The 26,140-nt window shown below is 36.6% G+C and overlaps 1 non-coding gene across 1 annotated transcript; it reads left to right on the top strand.

The window, feature by feature from the left end:
• Positions 1-9,347: 9,347 nt before the first annotated feature.
• On the top strand, positions 9,348-9,412 carry LOC138400454 (small nucleolar RNA SNORD78). Its single transcript, XR_011236334.1, has one exon. It is a non-coding gene; the product is annotated as a small nucleolar RNA SNORD78 (small nucleolar RNA).
• The last annotated feature ends 16,728 nt before the right edge of the window (positions 9,413-26,140 follow it).

The raw sequence follows: 26,140 nt of genomic DNA, 5'->3' as shown, positions 1-26,140 counted from the left end.
GAATATTCATCAAAAAAGCTAATGGTGTCTGATGGTCCAATGTTGGTATTATCCACTACAGCCTCATAAAACCTGGTCAATTGATTACAGCAGATGTCTACTGCAACCAACTGGACAAAATGATGCATGTGATGAAGGAACTGAGATTGGTCAACAGAGACAGGCCAATCCTCTTGCATGACAACACTCAACCACATGTCACACGAACAATGCTGCTCAGAAACAATGCTATAGAAGCTGGACTTGGAAATTGTCATCCACCATATTCACAGACCTTGCACCAACACACTACCACTTCCTTCCAGGATTTGGATCACTAACTGCAAGATAAAATATTCAATTATGAACAAGATGTGAAAAATGCCTTTTACAATTTCTTTGCCACTCACTCTCCAGGCTTCTGCACTGCTGGCAGGAACAAGCTACTGTTAAGATGGCAAAACCGTGTCAACAGTTTAGGCGCGTATTTTGATTAATTGTACTGCTTCTTGTTTGAGATATAACAAACTACACTTTTAATTCAAAATTGGAATTTCATATTTAATGACCTAATATTTTTATATATACACACACACATATGACCTCTTTTGATTATATATTCTTTTTTTTAATTTTTTTATAAATTTTTGTTTTGAGACAGAGTCTCACTCTGTTGCCCAGGCTAGAGTGCCATGGCATCAGCCTAGCTCACAGCAACCTCAAACTCCTGGGCTCAAGCTATCCTCCTGCCTCAGCCTCCCAAGTAGCTGAGACTACAGGCATGTGCCACCATGCCCAGCTAATTTTTTCGGTATATTTTTAGTTGTCCAGGTAATTTCTTTCTATTTTTTGTAGAGATGGGGGCTTGCTCTTGCTCAGGCTAGTCTCGAATTCCTGAACTCAAGCAATCCTCCGGCCTCAGCCTCCCAGAGTGCTAGGATTACAGGCGTGAGCCACCTCACCCAGCCTATATATTCTCTTTTGATGAGATTATTGCTCTTGAACAAAATAAATAATAATTACTGTTGGGTGGAAAAACACTGTTTAAAACCTGTAAAACACAAAAACCTATAAAGCATGTTATAATTCCATATTAATATGTTACCATTTTACAGAAATGTTAACTATAGAACATAAAGATTGTTAAAGAATAAGTATTTGAGTGTTATTGGGAGGATTTTTTAAATACCATAACTTAATTTAGGTTTACTTAAAAAATGAAGAACAAAGACAATTATACATTTTCCTGTCATTTTCTCTACTGCATATGATCTCCTGGAGGGCAAAGATTATTGCCTTCTTTAACTCACTGCTGTTAACCAAGTACCTAGAATAGTACCAGGACATACTCACTCAAAACTATTTGTGGAATGAATAAATGAGTCAATGAATAACTATTCAAAGAGATTTGTTTGGTTAAAATACTTGAAGAAAATTACTGCCTTCAATTCTTCCGTAAGCTATAGCCTTACTTGATGAGTTCACAAGTGGCTCCATTCAGTAGGTCTATTAATGTACCCAGCTGATATCCCTGAATTCCCTATTGCTTTTTGTTAATGTTGCTTCACATCAATTTCTTTTTCTTACTAAAAGGGAGGGTCATAGATAAATCATCTAAGTTTGTTGTCAGGTGACTTTTCTTTCAGGATAATAGAATACAGTTTCCCAGATGCCTCCTGGGCTTGAAAGTATTATAAAACAGGCAAAGTCTAGAGAAAAGTGAGGTGAGTAAAATATGTTTGATGTTTTTTCCAACATTACAGGTAGTTCATTCTTCTAACAGGTTAATGGTTGGTAAGTTCCTCAGGTCCAGAGCTGAGTTCTGCAGCACTTGGAGTTCCCATTTGTTGATATTCCAGAGGGAGGATGAAAAGGGGTACATGGTAGTAATTTTTTCGAACAGCATATTGTACATTTTATATATTTTTAAACAAGAAAGTAATACTTGTTCTTTGTAAAATATAGAGAATCAGAAATAAGAATATAAATATTGCATAAAGTATAGTTTTCATTATATATTGACCACTTTAAATATACAATGTCCTTCTAAGCTTTCTTTCTTTGAAAAATATTATTGAAAAATTGTTATTTTTTCTAGCCAATGAACTGCTACAATTTTTCCCCTTTCCCCAAGGTAGGATTTTATGAGTTCTGGTATAATGGTTACTGGTTCTATTAACTGGAACTCTCACAGAGTGGAATCATATCTCTGAACTGTGTTATTTATATAAATGCATGGAGTGTATTTTCTCTGAATTAGCAAATAAGAAAAAGTGACATGGAGATTTTTCTTTCATGTTAACCTAACGTCTTTTGTCTCCCAGTCCTTCTCTTTGAATGGTTTATGGGTATTTCGGAGATGCTAAAAAATCTTCGACAAAACCCCATATCTTTTGCCCTAATTCTATATTTTATTATTTTTTTCTTCCAATACACAAAATTTCAGGTTGATAGCCTTCAGTATCAGAGTATGAAATGTAGTCTAAATGACTTATCAACCTGATTCACTTTCAGAAAGGTTTTTGGAAAGCCAATTTTATTTTTAAAGCAAAATTCACGGGCTCAAATGGGAAAAGAATGGGGCGGAGGAGAAAGAAGCAGACTGAAAATGTATCTTTGATTATGTCATAGCACAAATTCTATTTTATTGCTTTGAGAATAGTGACATCTAGTGGATGTCATGTATTAATACCATGGACATCTTGGTGTCAGAATTTACAGCAATTACAAAAAGAAAAAGTCTAATTATATAATTATAGACACAGAAAACTGAGAGGGTTTTATAGTAATTGAAATATACTAGGCCACTTTTAGACATCTATTTGATTTCCAATCACATTCCAGACATAAAGTGACTTTATTACTCTAAAAGCCAAATACATTGCAGAATAAGAGAAAATGTTATCAATTTACCCTTTGGGGAGGTTAAGCAAGGATATACAGATTGTGAGGATAGTTAGCAGAAGTTCACTCTGTGTGTATTATACGAACAGATCACTTTCAACATTTTCTTCCCATATTCATGTTAAAGTATTTGCCAACCACCAATATTTGTCCTACATTTGTTTTCCGTTTGATCCCCAATGTATTTGTCTAAAACACATATTTATTTCGATTATGAATTAAAGTAATGTGTGAATATTTAAATTAACAGTGACTATTAGCTAATATTACAATTCTTCATTATACCCTCTCCATATGGACCAATACAGTAATACCCCCTTATTTGAAGGTTTGCTTTGGGCACTTTTAGTTACAGTATAGTGAGATATTTTGAGAGAGTGATCACATTCACATAACTTTTATTATGGTATGTTGTTATAATCATTCCATTAGTTCTTGTTGTTAACCTCTTACTGTGCCTAATTTATAAATTAAACTTTATCATAAGTGTGTATGTATAGAAAAAAACATAGTATATATAGGGTTTGGTACTATCCACAATTTCAGTCATCTACTAGGGCTCTTGGAATGTATCCACCACAGATTGGGGGTAAGGAGGCCACTGTAATGTATTTGACACTTTGCAGTCTATAAATAAGTTTTTGTGTACACTATTATTCACTACATATTGTTATTATTCCCATTTTATAGCTAAGTAAAGCAAATATTAAAATATTTTGGTAAATTAGCAAAACAACAAAAGCCTCCTACAGAAGAAAGCCAAAGATATCAGGTAAATAGACCGTCTCTTAGCTCTCCCACTCTCACCTATTGAAATTTCAGGGCAAAGTTCCAAATGGTACAATGCTGGCTCTCTGAATATAAAAACAATCCAGAGTTGGATGGAATAATAGCAATGGAAATTATAATGGTAACACAACCGTCATCACTATCATTTATGGAGTGCCTACTATTTAGCAAACACTGCTCTAAGAAATTATTATCCTTAGTCATAGAAATAGAAGAGGCATCTGAAGTACAGAAAGCCCCCTAAGGTCACAGGCTAGTATCCTTGGGGTAATAGTGCAGATTAGTAAATACACCTTGCCCTCACTTTGTCAGTATATGTAGTAAACAAGTATAATATAAACCCAGACTTTTAAAATAGAAGTTGCTTACTTGTGTTTTTAGTTTTAATTAGGCAATTTTAGATTTTAGAAAGTATTTCATTTTGATTTGATTTGTTTAATGTTGCTGCTGTTTTCTTTAATAAGATCAACTGAAAAAAGTGCTAGCATTGAAATTGGAAGACTCAGATTTTATCCAAATTTAATCTTTCCCTAGGGAACTGTTTATTCTTGCAAAATTAATTTAATTTATCTGAGCTTTAAGTTCTCATCTGTAATCCTGAAAAAAATAATCATTTCAAACTCCCTATAAACCATTGTAAGAATAAATGTTTGTGAAAGCATTTTAGAAATGTCAAAGCCCTGTACTAACTTAAAATATTATTATAATAATGACATATTCATAATGGTAATTAAACTGGTTCTTTTTTCTGAAGTGAGATCAAAAGATGATGTAAGTAAAATAAAATTTTAGTGAGTCTTTAAAATTGCTATTATAGAATCCTAGAGAAAAGCCCAAATTTATTATGAATGTAAGGGAAAGAAATTTCTAGAATTAAAAAAAAATTGGTCTAGATAGATAGACATCAATATTTATATTTATATTTATAATCTGTGGCCTAAGACATAGAGTATCAGATGATCTGACTGGTAGGAAACAGGCAATGCAGCTTCCCCTTTAGGTGAGAGCTTTTGTTTTCATTGAAGAGTTCAACTCTATAATTGGTTTAAAGTTAACATTATATAGAAAATATCACTAGTAATAACTGACTTACTGAAATAATTGCTATATCCATTAAACTATATTTTTTGCTATTTATCTGACCTGCTCCTTAATAACACACACACATTACATAGTCATAATTTTTTATCTGCCTAATTTCTTCCTGAGTATAGAAAATTGCTGTTTTTAAAAAGTACATTAGTTTCTTTGGGTTAAGCAAGGAATATTACATTTATTTGTATTCACAAATACAATACAATATCTATAGCATTATAGGGTAGTACAATATCTATAGCATTATAGGAAGAATATATTATAAAAGAGGCAAGTTACCAAATATCAATAAATTCACAATATTATTGGAGGCAAAAGGCTTATCCACCCAATATTTTGATGAATGTTTTAAAATCACTTAATACTCATATTAAGGCTTATACTGATGATTTCCTTTATTACTTCTATGTCATGCAGGATGCTGGTAGGAAAATTACAGCATCATCAAATTATAGAAATTTTAGGATTATTTAAAAAGAGACAATTTGCAAAGTTTTGACAGAGCATGGAACCTATAAGGAATAGTTCAGCAAGGAAGGTCAGGATACCTTTTAGCTCTCTAGCCTAAAAAAGTAGAGAGAGAACAGTATCTAGAACCTGGAACCTGGAACCTGAGGGACTTGAGGGGGAGAGGGAGAGAAAGAGAAAGTAGTGTCACCTACCTGGTAGGACACAGTCAAGGGACCCAGCCAAACAGAGATGAGCCCATAGGGAAGAAACTGGTAACACAGGCCCAATATCAATCTCTGCCTTTCCTCTGCTTAGCACTGACAACACAGCTGGGAGCCAGGGTGCACTGGTCAGGTTTTAGCCTGAAACTGTCCATTCTTGGTGTGCTCATGACTGAAGAATGACCAGACACACCAAAGTTAGGATAGCAAGAAAATGAGGTTTGGCCGGGCGCGGTGGCTCACGCCTGTAATCCTAGCACTCTGGGAGGCCGAGGCGGGTGGATCGCTCAAGGTCAGGAGTTCGAGACCAGCCTGAGCAAGAGCGAGACCCCGTCTCTACTAAAAATAGAAAGAAATTATATGGACAACTAAAAATATATATATAGAAAAATTAGCCGGGCATAGTGGCGCATGCCTGTAGTCCCAGCTACTCGGGAGGCTGAGGCAGTAGGATCGCTTAAGTCCAGGAGTTTGAGGTTGCTGTGAGCTAGGCTGACGCCACAGCACTCACTCTAGCCTGGGCAACAAAGTGAGACTCTGTCTCAAAAAAAAAAAAAAAAAAAAAAAAAGAAAATGAGGTTTATTGAGAAGAAAAAGATAGGATTATAGAACAAGAGAAACATACAGTTTTACAGAGCATGATACATACACCACAGATGACTGAACCCACTGTTGAAGCAAAGGGAGAGCAAAAGGAAGGGCACAGAAAAAGGGACTTGACTATGGTCTGTGTCTTGTTTTATGGTGCCCAGAATGAGACCTCACTTGTGGTTCAGAGGTCACCATGGAACCACTTTGATTGGACAGTTAGGAGTCACATGACCTGACCCTTAAGTACTCATGCAAGTTGTTCTAGGTCAATTTCTGGACTCTGTGATACCTATGCTGCTGGGCCTATGGAATAGAGACTCTAGTTCTCTGCATTCTTTTGCAGCTGGAGTGCTAAGTTGATTGGCAGATTCATAGAATATTCCCTCCTTCCCAGGCATGGCAACCCCAGGTATGGCAGTTGCTTGGGAAATTAGGGTAGAGCAGGACCAAGAAGGGGGCCACAGCACCCACTTTCATCCCTAGGAGACCCAGAATCCCTCACTATCTACCTAACACACTGACTGGTTAAGGTAAGGGAGTCTGTGATAGTTAATTTTATGTGTCAACTTGACTGTGTTAAGATAGCTGGTAAAACATTATTTCTGGATGTGTCTGTGAGTATGTTTCTGGAAGAGATTAACATTTGAATCAGTAAACAAGACTTGTCCTCACTAATGTGGATGGGCATATTCTAATCCATCGAGGGTCTGGACAGAACAAAAAGGCCAAGGAATGACAAATTCTTTCTCTCTTCCCTTAAGCTGGACGTCAGAGCTTCTGTTCTCAAGCCTTCATACTTAAAACTGAATTATACCACTGATTTTCCCAGTTCTCCAGTTTGCAGAGGACAGGTCTCAGGACCCTTTGGCCTCACATGAGCCAATTCCCATAATAAATCTCATATCTATATCCATATTCATATATATGGAGATATATATACCTCTTACTGGTTCTCTTTCTCTGGAGAGCCCTGATTAATAGAGTCTGTTAATGTGATTCCTACAAGTCAGACTTCAGGGCAGTGTAGGGAAAGGTGAAGAATGGTCTCAAAGGACAAATGAAAGAGATCCACCTCATCTCCCCAGAGCACTTGTTGGTTCTCCTAGTGTGCTGGAGCCAGATCTTGCCACCTTGGGATTATGCGAATCTCTTTCCAACTCCTCTTTCAGTGATTTTGCATTGCTAGCTTCTGCAGTGCCCAAGCCCCTGGCATGGACAGGGATGGCCTGTTAGGAATCTGGCTTTTTAAGAATGAGTTTATTTCAGTTTTGCCCTTAACTCTAGAACAAAGCACTTGTCAAAGTAGGTATAAAGTAGCCCTAGAGTGAAATCTTTACTTTTCTTTTTTTTATTTCAGCTTATTATGGGGGTATAAAAGTTCAGGTTATATATATTGCCCATGCTCCCCTCATCCCCCCCAAGTCAGAGCTTCAAGAGTGTCCATTCCCCAGACAATGCGTATGGCACTAATCATGTCTATTTGGGGAGTCTCAACTGAATGTCTGGCTTAATTCATCCTAATTATTAAGGAGTCTGAAGTCTAGTTGGGTGAAAACTCCAACATCTCCACGGCTTTCCATGCATGATCTTTGTGTGATGAGAAATGTCTGCTCAGCTGTCTGCCCCTCATCGGTAGTTCCCTGCTACTGTGCCTTGTGGAATTTACCTTGCACCCAAGGATCAGAGGGATTTCCAGATAGTTATAGCTATGGCTACCTCCACCCTGCCAACATGCTCTAAAAACTTCAGCCACATTAGCATCCCCCAAACACCAAATTCTGTTTTACTCTACCCTGTAAGAATGCCCTTCCTGCTTTTAAGCATCATGCATTGGACATTGCCTCAGGAGAGAAAGCCACAGGGAAGAGAGTGCTTCCTCCCCTCCCCTCCGGAGCATCTCAGCCTTGCCCTGACTGCTGTCCAATACCTGTAAATATTTTCTTTACATAATTTGTCTAGTTTTATAGTTGTTTATATAACAAAATAAATCTAATGCCAGCTTCTCTAATAATACTGGAACAAGAAGTCCCACCTTCAATATTTTGTTCCCTTTCATTGTTCATTTGCAGCCAAAATGATCTACCAAAAGTGCAAATCTAATCATGCCATCACCAGTCTAAAGAATATTAAATGACTCTTTATTATTGTCATAATGAAATCAACACTCTTGATGTGACTTTAAAGTCCCTGAATTATTATCATCATTAGCTATCTACCTGCACACCCTAATTATCACCACTCTCCCTTCACAAATTTCTTTGTTCTAGTAGTGTTAAAATTGATTTCTCTTTTTTTCTATATATTTTCACATGCTAGTCCCTCCTCTTTGAAAACTCCTTTTCCTTATTTTTTCTGGATAGCTCTTATTTACTATTCAGAATAACAGCTGGCACTCCTTTCCTTACCTCTGGATTAGGGTAGAACTCCTAGCTATAATGCCATCTAAACTCTTTACAATTCTGCCACTATGGCATTTATCCCATATTTTGTCTTTATTTGTTTAATCATCCGTCTTCACCACTCTATTGTAATGTGGTGAATGCACAGCCATTTCTATATAACTTCTGACTGTATTCCTGGAGCTTATCAAAATACATAACACATGGTGGGCATACAAGTACATCTTTTAAGTAAGTAATTAATCTGTTCACTTCAGTATTTCTATGTGCCTTTAAGAACAGATGTGTTTACTATTTATCTTTAGTAAAAATAACTAAAAAGTTAATTTTTAAGATAGTCATAAATATTTGTTATGCTCCAAATATGTTGTTCTAGGTGGTATGCAGTTTTCAAAGAAGTATAGATGAGGGTTCATTACTTCATTGAGAATAATGTCTAATGGGGCAGACAGTTTACAGTGCAGTTTGAAAGTATGAAAAGATTCCAGAGCTGTTCAGGTGATGTTGTGCTGGGCCACTGTTAAGGGTTCTCATATTAGTCTTTCACATAACTAATTTTTACAATCTGAAAGTCTTCTGACATATTCTTTAGTTCCCTTTGAAATATTTCCTTTCAGAGTGGTGAAATTCTTATTCACACACGATAACTATTTTTAGGATCAAGAAGGTCAAAAGTATTAGATTTCTTCATTCCTTTCCCACCACAGATTTAAGAATTCACAAACCAGCTTAACAGCTTAATAGAAGATTGACTCCTTCCCCTTCTCCTTCCTATAAATCCTCTCAAGACAGTCTAAAAAGCATTTCCCAGGTTTAATGTTAAAATAGAAAATAGCACCCTGAACTCCTAGGAGTTCTCGTCCTCTGAAAATTCTGGAACCAGGCTTTATTTTGAAAATTATGGGAAGTCAAAATTTCTCTGTATTGGTGTTGATCAAACGTCTGGCCTAAAATGAGCATGTAGACAAATTTAACACTGAAGAAAAAACATTTCTCAAAAAAATGAGAAGGCATTAGGCAATACTCTGAAAGTAAGTATTTCACATAACATTGTGTGTGTTTCTGATCTCTTGGAACAAAATTGACGCTGAACTAAGATGCGCCACCCTTGGCAGAGTGGGGAGGGTTTTAGACACAGTAACTTCACTCTGATGACCTCAGGGGAAAGAGAGCCTATGTCACTCGGCTCCACAAATTCTGCCACCATGAAAAGTTTCCAGGAGGTAGCGGAACATGTTTGTCTCCTTTTACTTGATAAAGTGTTCAAGAGTAATTTTCTTGTTCCAGGTGAAAAGAAACAATACCCTTACTTTTCTAGACAAATGATTATTTCCTTCCAAAAAACCACAGACACACAGAATACTGATAAAAATACAAACATATATGCTGCCTCCTATTAAAGCTTCCAAAGACCTCAAAAGGGAAAAATGTGAGAAGGTTTAGCCAAGAAATGTATTGAAACTTACATGGATTCTCTTACTTTCGGGCAATATATGATCCTGGGGTAGGGCTGGGGAGATAGGTGTTGTTCTTATATGTGCTGGTGCTAGGGTAAGGTTGGAGGTAGACATTGTTCTAATAGCTACGTGTGCTCAGAAATCTGTGTCCTTTGGGGTATGGTCAGAAAAAGGAATAGCAGTTTTTTCCAAAGACACAGCAATTGCAAGAAGAATAGCACAAGGACACAGCAAGAAGAGTAGCACAGACTAGGTGTGTGTTCTGGTGCCTTGAGAACTTTTCAGACAAGGTCAGCCTGTAGCAGAAAAGGCTTTTAGTAGAGGACAGTCCAGATTGCCAGTTGTGTTGAGACATTGGGCTACCCAAGCACATCATAGATAAGCAGGAATTCAAGTGCTGGGGCTCATTTGGGCAAAATTACTCACAGGTGCTTTTAGCAAAGGTGGTGGATTGGACATACACATTTATCTCTGTGTTCTCCCTAAATCCCATAAAATGGCTAAAAGGGTATGAAAGCAACCCCAAAAAACAAAAAAGAACTGAAAAGGAAGTGAAACCAGCCCAATTTTGGAACTGAAGGACAAACAGGCAAATGGTTACTCACTGAACAGACCAAAGGGAAAATTAAAACACAGTATACAAAGAAGCGAACAAAAAGCAAGCTGATTCACACTACAGAACACCAAAGTTTAGAATTTAGAGATAGCAGTGAGTTCTGAAAGTGGGTTCCCTTGGGGGACAAAAGTCCCATAAGGCCAAGGAATTTTGTTTTGCAGACAGACATTTTCACAGTATCTAAAACAGTGCCTGGCATATAGAAGGCACTTGGTAAATATTTGTTGAAGGAAAATTAATGAATTCAAGTCTTTGTAAGGAACAGCTAAACCTCCATAACCTGATAAGACTGTAGATGTAATTTCTGAGGAGGAAGAACAGAGGGGCTCTGGTTTAGAGACACCAAATATAGCAGTGGGTGAGGGTAGAGACTAAGTTCATTCTTATAGACTAAATGATGAGACCCTAGCACCCTTTTGTTTGGCCCAAAGAATATTACAAGATTCTTCCATTGTAAGAGGAGAGAGACCTACAGATACTGAGAAAAGTCCCCAAATAAACTGCACAGCCAAAATCCTGCACAATCAATATCACCAAACATATTTCTCTTTCTCTCTCTTCCTCTCTCACACACATTCCTTCAAATCAAGTTTAGTAGCTATTAGTCATACATATGAGTAAAGTCCCTTAGATAACGGAGATCAAAACAAAACAAAACAAAAAACAAGAAAAACAATAAACTTGGAAAATCGAGACAGTGTGGAAGGCTGCAAACAATTAGCGGGGGAAATACCCATCTACATTATGCTCAGAGAGATAAGTGAAGTTACTGTTTCCATGGAAGAAGAGACCATTACCAAAAAAAAAAAAAAAAAAAAAAAATGGAACATTAGAGAATGAAAGTGTGCTCTTGAAAAAAATACAAATATGGCAAAGAAAATTTTAAAAAATTCAGTAAAAGTTTTGGAAAATTCACTTAGCAAATCTCCAGAGACCCAAAATATAAAGGAAAGGAGAGGAGAGAAGAGGAGAGGAGAAAGAGGAAGAGGAAGAGGAAGAAGAAGAAGAAAGGAAAGGAAAAAAGAAAAGAAAGAAAAGAAGAAAAGAGAAAAGAAAAGGAGGAAGAAAGGAAGGAAGAAAGGAAGGGGAAGGGAGGAAGGGAGGAAGGAAGGAAGGAAGGAAGGAAAGAAAGAAAGAAAAGGCTGAAAAAAATAAACTGCAAAAGAAGGAAAGAAAATTGAATAGTTGGTTTAGGCAGTCTAACCCATTCTACTAAGTGAAGTATCCCAAGAATGGAAAAATAAGCACCACATGTATCACCATCAAATTGGTTTCGCTGATCATCACCTAAGAGCACATTTAGGAATAGCATCAATTGGGTGTCCAGCAGATGTGGGGGGAGGAGGGGATGGGTGTGTACATACATAATGAATGCAATGCGCACTGTCTAGGGGATGGATGTTCTTGAAGCTCTGACTTGGGGGGGGTGGGCAGGGAGCAAGGGCAATATATGTAACCTAAACTTTTGTACCTCTATAATATGCTGAAATTAAAAAAATAAATAAAAATAAGAGAATTCTAAAAAGAGAAAAGGGGATAAAATTGAGGAAGTACAATAGTTGAAGAAGTAATTCAAGAAAGGACCTACCATATTCTTTGCAAAATGAATGAAGAATGAACCACATCAGGGCACATAACTATGAAAGTTCAGAACCTTGGGTACAGAGACAATTCTAAACACCTCCAGAGAAAATAGTAGGTTACATATCAAAGGTCAGGAGTCAGAATTGCTTCAGAATTCTCTAAGCAAAACAAAAACACATAAGAAAACAAAAATAAAATCACTGGAAACTAAAAAACAAGAGTACAGTGTTTTCAAAGTTTTGAGGAAAATGATTTTTGATCTAGAAGTTATTTTCAGCCAGGTTATCAAATTTTAAACAAACAAACAAAAATGCTCAAGAAGCTTTTCTTTGGAGAGTCCTAAACAATTTGTTCCCCAAATGAAAGCATAAGCCAAGAAAGTATAAGACACAGAATCCTGGGAATTCAACACAGGAAAGGCTACAGAAAATTTCCAGAATTACCGCTGTGCAGTAGGCCCAGAGGCCAACCAAATCAAATTATATAAGAAAGGCAGAGGTATTTTAAAAAAAAGAAGAAACTGATGTATTTGAATGCACTGAGAGATTTTTAAATGTCTGAGAATTTAGGGATAAATTACATATATATATATATATATATATATATATAAACTCAAGTAAAGTTTAAAAGGAGACACTAACTTCAGGAAAAGCAGGAAATAAAATATCATTTTTTATAAGAAATAAAATAATATAATATCCAGGTGCTCGTAATCCATAAAATTGTCTCATCTGCAAAAGTATGTATACGATCACAAGGGTGCTCACACTGAGTATTGATCAAGCCAAATATGATATGACTTTATTGATTGGACAGGGAAGGGAACATGAGCCTGTGTGTTTGGGGGGAGAGCTTAAAGAAGCCACCTAAATCCTCATCTTGCACTATAGAAAAGAAATAGATATCACATAAAATTGACTAGATATGAAGTTTGCTTATAAGCATACTAGGTAGAAATAAGAAAGTACGTAATACAGGAAAGTTTTAACAACGATAAAAGTGATCTCTTCTGAGGAATGGGAATTTATGTAGCTTGCAAAGTACTGTAAAAGGAGTGCTGATCTTGTCTATGAGCCTTGCAGAACTATTTGATCTGTTATACTCCATGCAAATATTCCTTTGATAGAAACAAAATCAAATTTAAAGAACTCACCAATTTTTCTGAAATGAATCCTAAAAAACTATACTTATTAAATACAATTTTGTTGACTAAATTCATCATCATATTGTACTAGACAACTTTTTAGCTAAGGCTAAAATGCTTCAGTGGCACTATGGGATGTCCAGAAGCTCTTGACCAAGACATGGCTGCAAGGTACTATCTTAAACACATAATTTTCAGCAATAATGACAAATATACAACAAACTATATATGTTCCCATTTGTGAGAGAAAAAATTGATATGTACACACATGCATGTTTGCACACACAGTTGTTTGTATATGCATAAAATAATTTCAGAAAAATAAATAAGAACTCATAAACCTGATCAATTTCTGGGAGAAGAACTTGGATCCTGAGTTCAGGAGAGGTGCTTTACTTTTTTTTTTTTTTTTTTTTTTTTTTTTTTTTTTTGAGACAGAGTCTCGCTCTGTTGCCCAGGCTAGAGTGAGTGCCGTGGCGTCAGTCTAGCTCACAGCAACCTCAAACTCCTGGGCTTAAGCGATCCTACTGCCTCAGCCTCCCGAGTAGCTGGGACTACAGGCATGCGCCACCATGCCCGGCTAATTTTTTTTTGTATATATATATTTTAGTTGTCCATATAATTTCTTTCTATTTTTAGTAGAGACGGGGTCTCGCTCTTGCTCAGGCTGGTCTCGAACTCCTGACCTCGAGCGATCCACCCGCCTCGGCCTCCCAGAGTGCTAGGATTACAGGCGTGAGCCACCGCGCCCGGCCGAGAGGTGCTTTACTACAAAACTTTTATGCAATTTGGATTTTTGCTTACTGTGTACATATATTACCTTTTTATTTTAAATAAGTCTCTAATTTAAATGAGTAAGATTATAGAAAGTTTGAGATTAAAAAAAATACATGACCACTTCCATTTCTATTTCCCTCTTATGTTTATCTATTGAATACATATTTTAGTTCTATTGTCATCAGTGCAAATTACTTTTGAAGGATGTGTTCATGACTAATGCAAAAATCTGAAAGAAAAAATTTTAAGTTCATCGGTCTGGGTGCATTTTGCTCTTTCTCTCACTTCTTAATTCCATGAAGTCATATTTGGCATATTTTTTTATAATATTGTAATCTAACTTTTTACTATTTCAAAATCCATGTTTCTGCATGTTCTTCCTGTCTTCTCAGGTCTATGTGTTGATACACAGTGTCTCCTTTAACCATTTCTGTACTACAAAATGATTTTTTAAATGTGCTCAGTTTTTTAGCCTTACAAAGCTTGAGGTTTTTTTCTGTTGGTTTACCAGTAGGTGGTGCTGGATGGTAGCTATAAATAATCTGGTTTTAGAATATATCCTCTAGTAACATCCTTTTTCTAGAGTGATAACACTGAGCCAAATCAGGGAAGTGGTTTAAACTGTTTTCCCAGTAATGGAGATGAGTTTCCACTATCCCATCCATATTATCTTGCATTCTTCCTCTTGTGAGCAATTCCAAACACATTTTCAAGATGATTGCCTGCAAATAGGATTACGTCTGTGATCTTGACCAAGAGAAGATACAAAGCCTCAGCAAGGGGCTCACCTCTTGGTAAAGCACCTGCAGAGGTTTCATCCCAATCCTCTGCTGTGATCGGTGGTTCTATCACTCCAAAGTTTCAACTATCACCGAGCCCTGCTTTATTACATGCTCTGTCCTGAGTCTTTGCCTTGGATAATCCCCAAATATTTCTCACAACAACTTTATCAGATCTGTAGTATTATCCACCTGTATAGATGAGAAAACAAAGACCTGGGGCAGTGAAGTGACACTTTCAACTTTCTACAACCTACATACTGCAACAGAAAGAGCCGGCACTTGTAGCCAGAGAAAGAGGCTTGGATTCCACTCCTTCATTGACTAGTTGTTTATCTACAGCAAAGGATATAACATCACTAAGCATTTGTTTACTGATCTGTAAAACAGGAATGGTAATATGTGACTCCCAAAGCTATCTTGATATTAAATGAGAATAAATATATATGGTCCCTAACATAACTGTAGGCTCACTATTAAAATGTTGCAAATAGAAACCAAAAACACCACCACAAACTAATTTATTGTCCTCTTCTCCTCCCTTCCTAACTAAGGTGCCTTCCCAACGTGCACACCTTTCTCCTCCCTTCTAATTTAAGAACTAGAGTTCTTTCCCCAATACTACCCTCAAAATTTGTTTCTTTAATTTTCAGTACAGCATAACACTTCTCAATCTGGATTAATTCTACTTTCCAAGAGAAACCAGAGGCAATCATACAAATCACAAGTTGCTGATGTTGCATAGGTGTTCCATGTTTTCCTAGGACTAGCACTTAAGGGAAAGCAATGTGTCCTGTGTGTAGTTCCATCCCTTAAACCCAGGCTAGTGTTCTATCTCTATTAGCTACTTGAAGACAAATAGTCACTATTTTTCCTTTTGCTTTATTTTCTTTGTAGGAAGGAGAGGGTAATGCTTGTAGCTGTTTCTTCTCAAAGGAGTTGGTCTTATATGATACAGATGTTTTTCCTGACTTAACATCTCCCTGTTAGCACCAGCTTATTTTTCAGGTGATACTAGAGGGCTCGTTGCCATCATTTATCATATCTGCTTCCTCAACACTGGAGCACGCCAATGCAATATAGGAGAACCCTTTAAAAATGTGTAATCAGGACATGTTGCCATTTCTGTCAACTCATTTACTTTCTGAAGTCTACTTTTGAAAAATATGTTTAGAACAGCTTGTGTATATCTTGCAGTTAGCCAATTTATTGGTAAATGTACACCTTCCAGTAACGCGCTTTAAACTTGCACTGTGAAGAACAAGGAAATGTTTTATTTTTCTCCTTTAAATCCGCATTGACCATGACCTGGCTCTTGCCTTGTATGCCATTTTAATGCACTTTAAGAAGAACTGCATGTTTTGAAAAAATGTTTTAGTAGATTGTATTTAAAGACCTTGGACTAGCTATTGATACTTTGGCTTATCCATCTATGAATATTAGCAGCTAAAACATAGACAACCTATCAAAATACTAAGCACTTGGATACGGGAAATATTAGTTCTATATGAAAATGGCAGACGTTCTTACAACAGTAACAATCTGCCTTTTATAATTGGTGCAGTCTTTCCAGCATGCCCAACTGCAGGTATCGGCGGGCAACAAGTTTAGAGCTAAACGGTATTTCCTGACTTCCTCCTATGTTTGATGGTCCCACCAACTAGAATGGTGCAAACTCCTAATTTCTGGGCCTCCAGGGTTAGAGCTAATGAGCCAACATGGAACAAACTAGTTTACATTGATTCAACAGTAGAGACTTAGAGAGCAATCCTGGGAGCCACGGAGTAGTAAGTAACTCAGTAGTTAAAGGAATCCTTCTCTAAGAAATGGTCAGCAGTGGAACAGAACAGAAAATCCAAATATAAAACCATCCTCATATAGCCATCTAATCTTTGACAAAGCAGACAAAAACATACTCTGGGGAAAAGATTCCTTATTTAATAAATGGTGCTGGGAAAACTGGATAGCCACATGTAGAAGACTAAAACAGGACACACAGCTCTCACCTCTCACAAAAATTAAATCACGGTGGATAACAGACTTAAACCTTAGGTCGGAAACCAGAATTCTAGAAGAAAATGTAGGAAAGACTCTTACAGACATTGGCCTAGGCAAAGAATTTATGAAGAAGACCCCTAAGGCAATCACAGCAACAACAAAAATAAATAAATGGGACCTGATCAAATTAAAAAGCTTCTGCACAGCCAGAGAAACAGTCACGAGAGTAAACAGACAACCTACAGAATGGGAAAAAATTTTCGCATACTACACATCAGATAAAGGACTGATAACAAGAATCTATTTAGAACTCAGGAAAATCAGTAAGAAAAAATCAAACCACCCTATCAAAAAGTGGGCAAAGGACATGAATAGAAATTTTTCAAAAGAAGATATAAAATTGGCTAACAAACATATGAAAAAGTGTTCAACATCTCTAATCATCAGGGAAATGCAAATCAAAACCACAATGAGATATCACTTAACTCCAGTGAGAATGGCCTCTATCAAAAAGTCCCAAAACTATACATGTTGGCATGGATGCGGAGAGACAGGAACACTCATACACTGCTGGTGGGACTGCAAACTAGTGCAACCCCTGTGGAAAGCAATGTGGAGATACCTTAAACCGATTTAAGTAGACCCACCATTCGATCCAGCAATCCCATTATTGGGCATCTACCCAGAAGAACAAAAGTCATTCTATAAAAAAGACACCTGCACCCGAATGTTTATAACAGCACAATTCACAATTGCAAAGAGGTGAAAACAACCCAAATGCCCATCAATTCCTGGATTAGCAAAATGTGGTATATGTATACCATGGAATATTACTCAGCTATTAGAAATAATGGCAATATGGCATCTCTTTGGTTCTCCTGGAGAGAGTTGGAACCCATTCTATTAAGTGAAGTATCCCAAGAATGGAAAAATAAGCACCACATGTACTCACCAGCAAACTGGTTTCCCTGAGTGCACATTTGGGAATAACACCAATTGGGTATCAGACAGAGGTGGGGGCTGGGGGGAAGGGATGGGTGTATACCTACTTGATGAGTGCGATGTGCACTGCCTGGGGAATGGACACGCTTGAAGTTCTGACTGGGGGGGATGGGGTGAGGGGATGGGTGCATACCTACATGATGAGTGTGATGTGCACTGTCTAGGGAATGAACACACTTGAAGCTCAGACTCAGGGGGACGGGGAGGCATGGGCAATATATATAGCCTGAACTTTTTTACCCCCATAATGAGCTGAAAAACAAAAAAATAAAAAAATAAAATAATAAAAAAAAAAATAAATAAAAAAAAGGAAAAAAAAAAAAAAAAAGAAATGGTCAGTTTGTGTGTGAGTTTGGAGACATCTACTGGTGGCTCCTGGGCTGTGCAATGCACTGACCCTGATTTCATCATGCTTTTGCCATTTTGGCAAATGCATTCTCCCAGACAAGGTATGTTGGGAAATTCATGATGCTCTCCCTCTAAATCTCCTGACTGATGATTCCCACATACCCACTATACCTTGACTCTAGCTATTAAGTGTTGTTTTGAATCTTATTTGACCATTTATAGACTATACCCACGTTGAGTGTAGACTAAGGGGTATGTAATGGCTTTGTGAATAAGCTATGACCCTGAAGACTCACATGAAATAGTGTGGCACAGTGGTTAAGAACACAAGTTTTAGAAACAGAACATCTTAATTTGTATAATAGCTCACTCTCTTATTGTATAATGCTAGGAAAGTTATGCATCTTCTCTGTACCTATGTTTTCTCATCTGTAAAATAGGTCTAATAATCATTCACATATCCTTGAATTGTTTTGAAGATGTTATAAGTTAAAATTTAAAGCACATTATGTCTGGCACATAACAAATCTTTAGAAATGTTAGCTATTATAAACTGACTGAATCAAATATGTTTCTATACAGGTGTGGACACAAAGATCTATGAAACCATCCTCATCAAGGTTCACACAGTGACCTTTCTGAGAAGATGGTGTTATTTCTCATGCAACACCCACATTTTGCTGTGGTATTTACCAAGTACCTGGAAACACGCTCCACTTCAGCAGGGGCTCTACTTACTGCCAGTCCTTTCCAGGACCCTCAGGCTCCATACCTTTTGATTCATGATTCCAGCACAAATCAATCCTCTCCCAAAAAGCTTATCTACAAAAGGTATAAGTTTTAGGAAAAAAAGAACTAAAACTCTATTTTATATAGATGACAATTGAGTATACATATATTCTTTAATTACAGAAAATTTGTTAGAATTAGTGCATTTTGCAAGGTCATTGGATAATTTATTTCTATTCATTGGCTATAATTAGAAAATAAAAATTAAAAACACATAATTTACAATAACATCAAAACATCAAATACCTAGGCATAAATATACTGAAAATCATACAAAACCTATATAAACATTACTGGGAGAAATTAAAGATGATCTAAGTAAATGAACATGTTCAAGGATTGGAAAACTCACTATTAAGATGGAAATTCTTTCTATATTGGCATATAGGAACAAGACTGCAATACATACCTGCCCATGGGGTAGTTCCCTAGCACTTGTCACTTGGATGTGTTTGATTTTTCCACCCTGTAGCTGAGTTCTTATATCACCGCCCTGATACCAACATACAGCAAGAGTTCATTAGATTCCCCTCCATCTCAGCAAAGGGCCAGAGTTCTTTGTACAGAACATGTCTCTTCTTACACTCCCAATGCCCTGTAACAGAACTGATACATGACAATTCAAAGGGTTTGCCAGCTCTCTATTAATTCCCAACTTCATGACCCAAATCTACAAAACACAGATTTTCACAAAGTTGAGCCACTGATCTGTGAACAACCCTGTCCATACCAGAGAAGACAATAAATGAAATCCAGAAGTCCACTCACTGAATTTCAGAGAGTATCTAGGGGACTCCTAGGTCAGCATCTGAACAAGAGTGTAACATTTATTCATTTTTAAACCATGCTCCAGCAAGTCCTTAAAATCAAGCAACAAATAAAATTCTTCCTGTCCTCCAATAAGCCTGTCATAATTGATTTTCTCTGCTCCATTTTGCATTTTCTCTAATATCCCTGGTTGCTGGTTTCACTATGTCCTTCATCCCATTGGTTGACTACCTCCAGACCACATTTCTGGCTCTGTTCTTTCCACAGATTCTTCCTTAGCTTTGATAGTTCTCATTCTCTTAAATCTCATTGTCTTGTCTCTCAAAACATAAAACCTTGACAAATGGTGCTATGGTCTGAATGCTTGTATTCCCCCAAAGTTCATATATTGAAACCCATTCAGCAATGTGATGATATTGGAAGGCAGCATCTTTGGGAGGTAATTAGACCATGAGGGTGAAACCCTCATGAATGGGATCAGTGCCCTTATAAAAGAGGCCCCAGCGAGCTGTTTTGTCTCTTCCACTATGTGAGGACACAGAAAGTAGGCCCTCACCAGGTACCAAATCTGTAGGTGCCTTTATCATGGACTTCCTGGGCCCTAGAACTGTGAAAAATAAATAAAATAAATTTCTGTTGTTTATAAGCTATCCAGTTTATGGTATTTCGTTATAGCAGCCCAAATGGACTAAGACAGATGGGAAGTGGGACATGATCTAAAATGAAGACAGAAGAGTGAGGAGAGAAAGAGAGAGAAATAAAAAAAAAAAAAAAGAAATAAGAATTTATTTTCAGAAAGCCAAATTCCCACCTTAGGGGAAGCTTGAAAAATTATCAGCTATAACAACAGGGTGTCTGAAACTGTGTTCAGAGCAAGAAAAAGTAGTAACAGACAATCACACTGGGAAGTGTGGAGCTGGAAAGCAGGAGTAAACAGCTGACAAAAGAAAGCAAAACTACTCTGCCTTTTTCGAGGAGAATAATCACCAAACTGCAAAGGGGAGAACAAACATGCATAGGAGGAAATTGAAACTCAGGAAAGGTGAGGAGGCAGTGAGAGATCCCAGCTGCCTTAAGTGAATTTTTGTCACTAGACCAAGATGAACTGCATGCTAAGCATTGAGACAACTTGTAGTTGTGATCGATCAGACACTGCTAGTGACATTTAAGAGTCATGGGAAAAGGCAGGGGTCCTACAAGACCACATGCACCACATTTAGAAGAGAAGTAAAGATATTGGTTCTGCAAACTACAGATTAGATGGCTAGATTTCTACAACCAGAGTAGTTGAAAAGGAAATGAAAAAATATTACTTGAATATTGTCTCACACAGTGAAAAAGTTCTGGCATATACATTAGCACATTTCATCATAACATACCTTTACATAAGAAACACATTATTCTTCTCAATTCTTGTTTTGTGTTAGGGTTTGGTTTTGTTTTGTTTTGTTTTCACAAATATGGCAATTGAGATTTGGAGAGATTCAAGTACTTTGCACAAGACTACACAATACTATCTGCCAGGACTGTTTTCATTACAACCCCTCAGCCCTCCCCAGGTTACACTTTGATATCAGAATGCTGATACCATAATCTGTTGTTCAATCAAATCTAAGGAGAGTTTATTAAAGATTAAATTAATAGAGGAGAAAATTTTTCCGATTGACAGCACACATTTTATATACAAAAGATATATATTAAAAGACAAATTTGTGCAACATATGACCAAAAAACTCTGTATCTTCTTGCAAATTGAAAAGAAAAATAGAATCTTCCAAATGGAAAATTGGGCAAGTGGCAAGTTAGTACCTAAAAAGATTTTTATTAAACATGCAGATGCAAATTAGAACAAAAATATTAGATTGACAATGATTAAAAAGATTTACAATTCCCCTTGCTAGCAAGAGTTTAAGGAAATGAAAATTCAACTTAGAGACACAGTTGTGTGAAATGGTTCATACATTACCAGTGGGCAATCTGGTAATGTATTCTAAAATTTAAATTTGAATATAATTTGATCCACTTCTGAAACTATTCCACTTCTGAAAGTTTATCTTAGGATAAGAATAGTGCAAGTGCACAAAAATGTATAGCCCACTACGTATGTGCCATGTTGCTTATAATGGAAAAATGCTGGAAACAGCTTAAATGTCAATGAATAATGAATAGATTAAATAAATTACCGTACACTCATACAGTGGAATAAAATGCATACATTCAAAAGGAAAAGGAATATTATTTACATTTTAAAATGGAAGGGGATATATGATATGCATATTAGTTAAAAAGCAGAAGTATATAATATGATACCATTTACGTAAAAATATGTGTGTTAAGATTCTGGAAAGGCAAATAATAAATTGTTTTTGATGGTTATCCATGAAAGTAGAATTTCTGAGAAACTTTTGTTTTCACTGAAATCTCTTTTTTAACAACAATATCTGCTTTAAAATAATATCACTGGTTCATTACAACTCCCCAGCCCTCTCCAAGTTCCATTTTGATACTGGAATGGTGGTAGAATTATCCATTTTTCAGCTGAATCTAAAGAGAGATAATTAAAGATCAAATTAGTAGTAGAGGAGTTTTAGTTAATGATTTGTTAAATATGAGAACATATTATGATTTCCTTGCTAAGTTAAAATTTTTAACATACTTTTAAACTACATTAAAGAAAAAAGAGTATTTGGACTTAGGGAGGTAGGTTACATTTTAAAATATGCGCTGCTGAATATACATAGAAATGTTTTGAAGACAGGGACATTTTTCTTCTCCCTGTATCCCTTAATCAACACCTAGAATAGTACTGTCACAAAATAGACACTAAATAAATATTTGCTGAATGAATAATTTAGAAGCAGCAAAAGTACTGTTTTTTCAGTGGAATATCACATTTGAAGAGAGAATTTCACCAATTAAACTATGGCAAGATTACGGAAAATATAGAAACCATGTTGCATGAGAAATGCTTAAAGGAACAAGAGAGGCTCCATTTTCCTTCTAGAAAAGCAAAAAGGATCGTGCATATGGTGACTGTAAAAAAAAGTGTCCGATGCAAGAAAGATTAGAATAATTCTGTATATCACCAGAGGGCAAAATTGTGACAAGAGCTTTGAATTCATAAAAAGACATACACCTCCTATGAATATAAGTTCAAATTTCCTAAAACGTATTATTGTCTAAAACTGCAAATATTTAGCTTGTCATCCCTGGCAGTACTCAAACATCACTTTTAGGAAATGATATTTAGGTCATTCTTACAGAGTGGGGAAGTTTGGGTGATTACTAAATCAATCCTTTCTCTCTCTACCTATTGAAAAACATCTCACTGTGTGTTTTTATCTCAGTTAAAATAATGCTAAGCTATTCAGAAATTGACTTCAAGGCAATACATTTACATTTCAGATCCTGCCCCTCTTTCTATGAAAACTATCACAAAAGCTCTGTAACGTTTTACTAATAATAAAATCGATGTCACCAAAAAAGACCCTTCCACCTCCCATAAAATTTTATGGGCCTGTCACTAAGTGCATGAGTTTGTGTGTCAGTGTGGGTGTACACATGCGCGCGCGCACACACACACACACACACACACACCAATACATGTTTTTCATTGAGTGGTATTTACAACTTTGCTTAAATTAGTTTTAGAGATCAAATCATGATATGCTAGCTTTGGTATCAGAACCTTTTCATTAATCAGAGAATTTATAGTTATATCTTAGTTCCATCATCTGAATAAAAAAAATCTAATAAATCAATTCCACTCTAGGTTCAGCTTGTCGTTTTGAGTAACAGTGACTGCAGAAAATTATAGGTTTATGTCTTGTCTGGGAAACTCATAAGTCATAAGTACAATACATTTAAGCCACTTTGAGGGCTTTCAAGTAAGACATATGAAGCTATTACTCATCACAATCTGTGAAGCAGCTATCCTGTGGCTTTTAATGGTGATTTTGTAAACATTCCAAATTTTTATTTTTGAGAAAATTTATTTAACTCAATGTTATGCAATATATACACACGTATCTATTTATCCATGTACACACATATATACATCCCACAGCTACATACATACCAGATGTTTTCTATGAAGGAGACATTAGAGGAAATGACATTTAAGCAAAATTGTGGAATAAAACATGGTAAGGGAAACTAAGTTACTATCAGTTCAGTTTCTCCTCAGGTTGTATTTTAATAATTTTTAATGCCCCTATGAATTATTTTTATCTGTAGGCCAATTTATTTTAATACTGTTTGATTTCTTTCTATATTTTTTAAATCACTCAATTTAAATTTATGAAAACTTCTTGATGTCAGGAATATCAGAATTCCAGTCCTGTTTGCCACCCTGCTACTCACAAAGGCTGTGACCTTGAGCAAAGCACACACCCTTCCGCTGCTCAGTCCCTCATCAATAAAACAAGGCTATTGGGCAGGCGTATCACTAAGGCCTTTCCAGCACATTCTCCATCTGTGCTTGTTTAAACAAGAAATAATTTAGGATTTGACTGACAACCTAGGTCAACAGTATGTACTAAGGACATGAAAAACATTTAAAAACCTCTTCTGTGAAATTTGATGTCTTAGGTAGAGTTCCCCAGAAACAGACTCTGAGTCAAGGATTTGTGTGAAAGTGATTTATTAGAAAAAACAGTAGACAGGTAAGAAAGTGGGGTAAAGGAGGGACAGATAGAAGCCAAGTAAGAATGTGGAACTGAACAAAGTCCCACAGGGCATAGCTCAATTCACATGGGAGCTTTGGAGACAGAGGAGACTGTGGTGTTAACCAAGGACAAGGGAGAAGGAATATTTCTACCCCTCCTCCCCAAATTTGTCAGATCTGAGGCTTGGACCTCAGAAAGTTATAAATCTCCAGGCACTCAGGCTCTGAGCATCTCTGAGGCCAGCCTCCTACTGGGGAGGGAAAGTGTTCAGGGAACTGAAATGCACCAAAAGATTAAAGGGATCCAAGGGGATCTGGGTGGAGGATGGAAGGCTGTAGGGTTACACGATGAGGCCTTAAGCCTGTCTGAAAGGTCAGTGGAGATAACCTTTGCCTCTACTCCTTCCAAGGCAAGCAATAAACTCACATTAAGTTTTTTTGTCCCCCAAACATTATACTTATTACACATTCAGCAAAGGTATTCTGAACACCTGTAGATGTCTGACAGATTATATGGTAGTGAACAAAACAGATATGGTCTCCTTATTGTCCTTAAGACTCACGGACCTTACAGTAAAATGGAGGAGGCAAATTATAATTATAAATTGTGATAATTCTATCAGGTACCATAACAAGGTACAATGTGAGAATGACAGAAAGTGTTCATTATAAAATAAGAAATCAAGGAAGGTGTGTCTGCAACATTGACATTTAAGATTTATGGCCTTTCCAACACAGACCTAAAAGATGGGTAGGAATAGCCAGGTAAAAAGTGGGGGTGGAGGGTGGGAGGAGAGTATTCAGGCAGAAAAGATCATGTGCAAAGACTATGATGCTGGAAGGATCTTGGCCTAGTCAAAGAATCAAAATACAGCCAGTGTGGCTGAAGAGTTTCAAGCAGATGGAAGACGTGAGTTTCAAGAGGTAGATGACAGTAAAGCCTCTTAAACTACATGAAGGTGTTTATTTCTTATTCTCAGCTTAATAGAAACCATTTTAAGCAAAGGAACAGATGTGATCTGATTTACATTCTTAAAATAATACTCTGAGGTCTGAGTGGAGAATGGGTTGGGAGAGGAGCAAGAATAGGAAGAGAAAAACTTGCTAGCAGGCTATTCCAGTATTAGTCTCATGAAAGAAGATAGTAGATTGAACTAGAATGATATTAGTAAATATGGAAAGAGTTCTTTCTTCCTAAAAGCCCAAACATGAATCTCAAGATCTCCCTTTTGAGTCAACCATAAAAATTAAAAAAAAAATACCTGGTTATTAATATGAGAAGTAAAAGGTATTTGTGACTTTTTCTCATATTCAAGACATATAGCCTTGTCTTTTTTTATTGCTGGAGCCACAGGAAAGAGGGAACAGAAATAAGATTTGGCCGTGGCTATCTCAAGAGCAAAGAACTGAACCACACTGAGGATTAATTCATACATAATCCTATCAAGGCAAGAAGAAAACAGTGTTGCCTTCCTCCTCCCACCAGCAGGAAATAAAAAAAAGCTATGGATTTTTTTTATTAATATAATTAAATTAAATTTAAAAGAAGAAATGGAAGAAAGTGCTATCGTCATGGTATGATCTTTTAACATGAGTTTTCACATGTCCACATTTGCATATTAGAAAAATCAAGCTGGCAGGAACGTCAATGGGTTCATAAGGGAAATCACTTAGGAGACTATTATTGTAATCTGGGTAAGAGAAGACAAATCCTAAAAGGAAGTAGGAATAGTGAATGTAAAGGAAAGTGGATGGAGGGTAAAGAATTTTTAAGCAAGAAAATC

The sequence above is a fragment of the Eulemur rufifrons genome, chromosome 19, assembly GCF_041146395.1.
Source record: "Eulemur rufifrons isolate Redbay chromosome 19, OSU_ERuf_1, whole genome shotgun sequence".
Classification (NCBI taxonomy): Eukaryota; Metazoa; Chordata; class Mammalia; order Primates; family Lemuridae; genus Eulemur; species Eulemur rufifrons.
The sequence above is the reverse complement of the archived record's forward strand: the minus strand, read 5'-3'. Positions and strand labels throughout refer to the sequence as shown.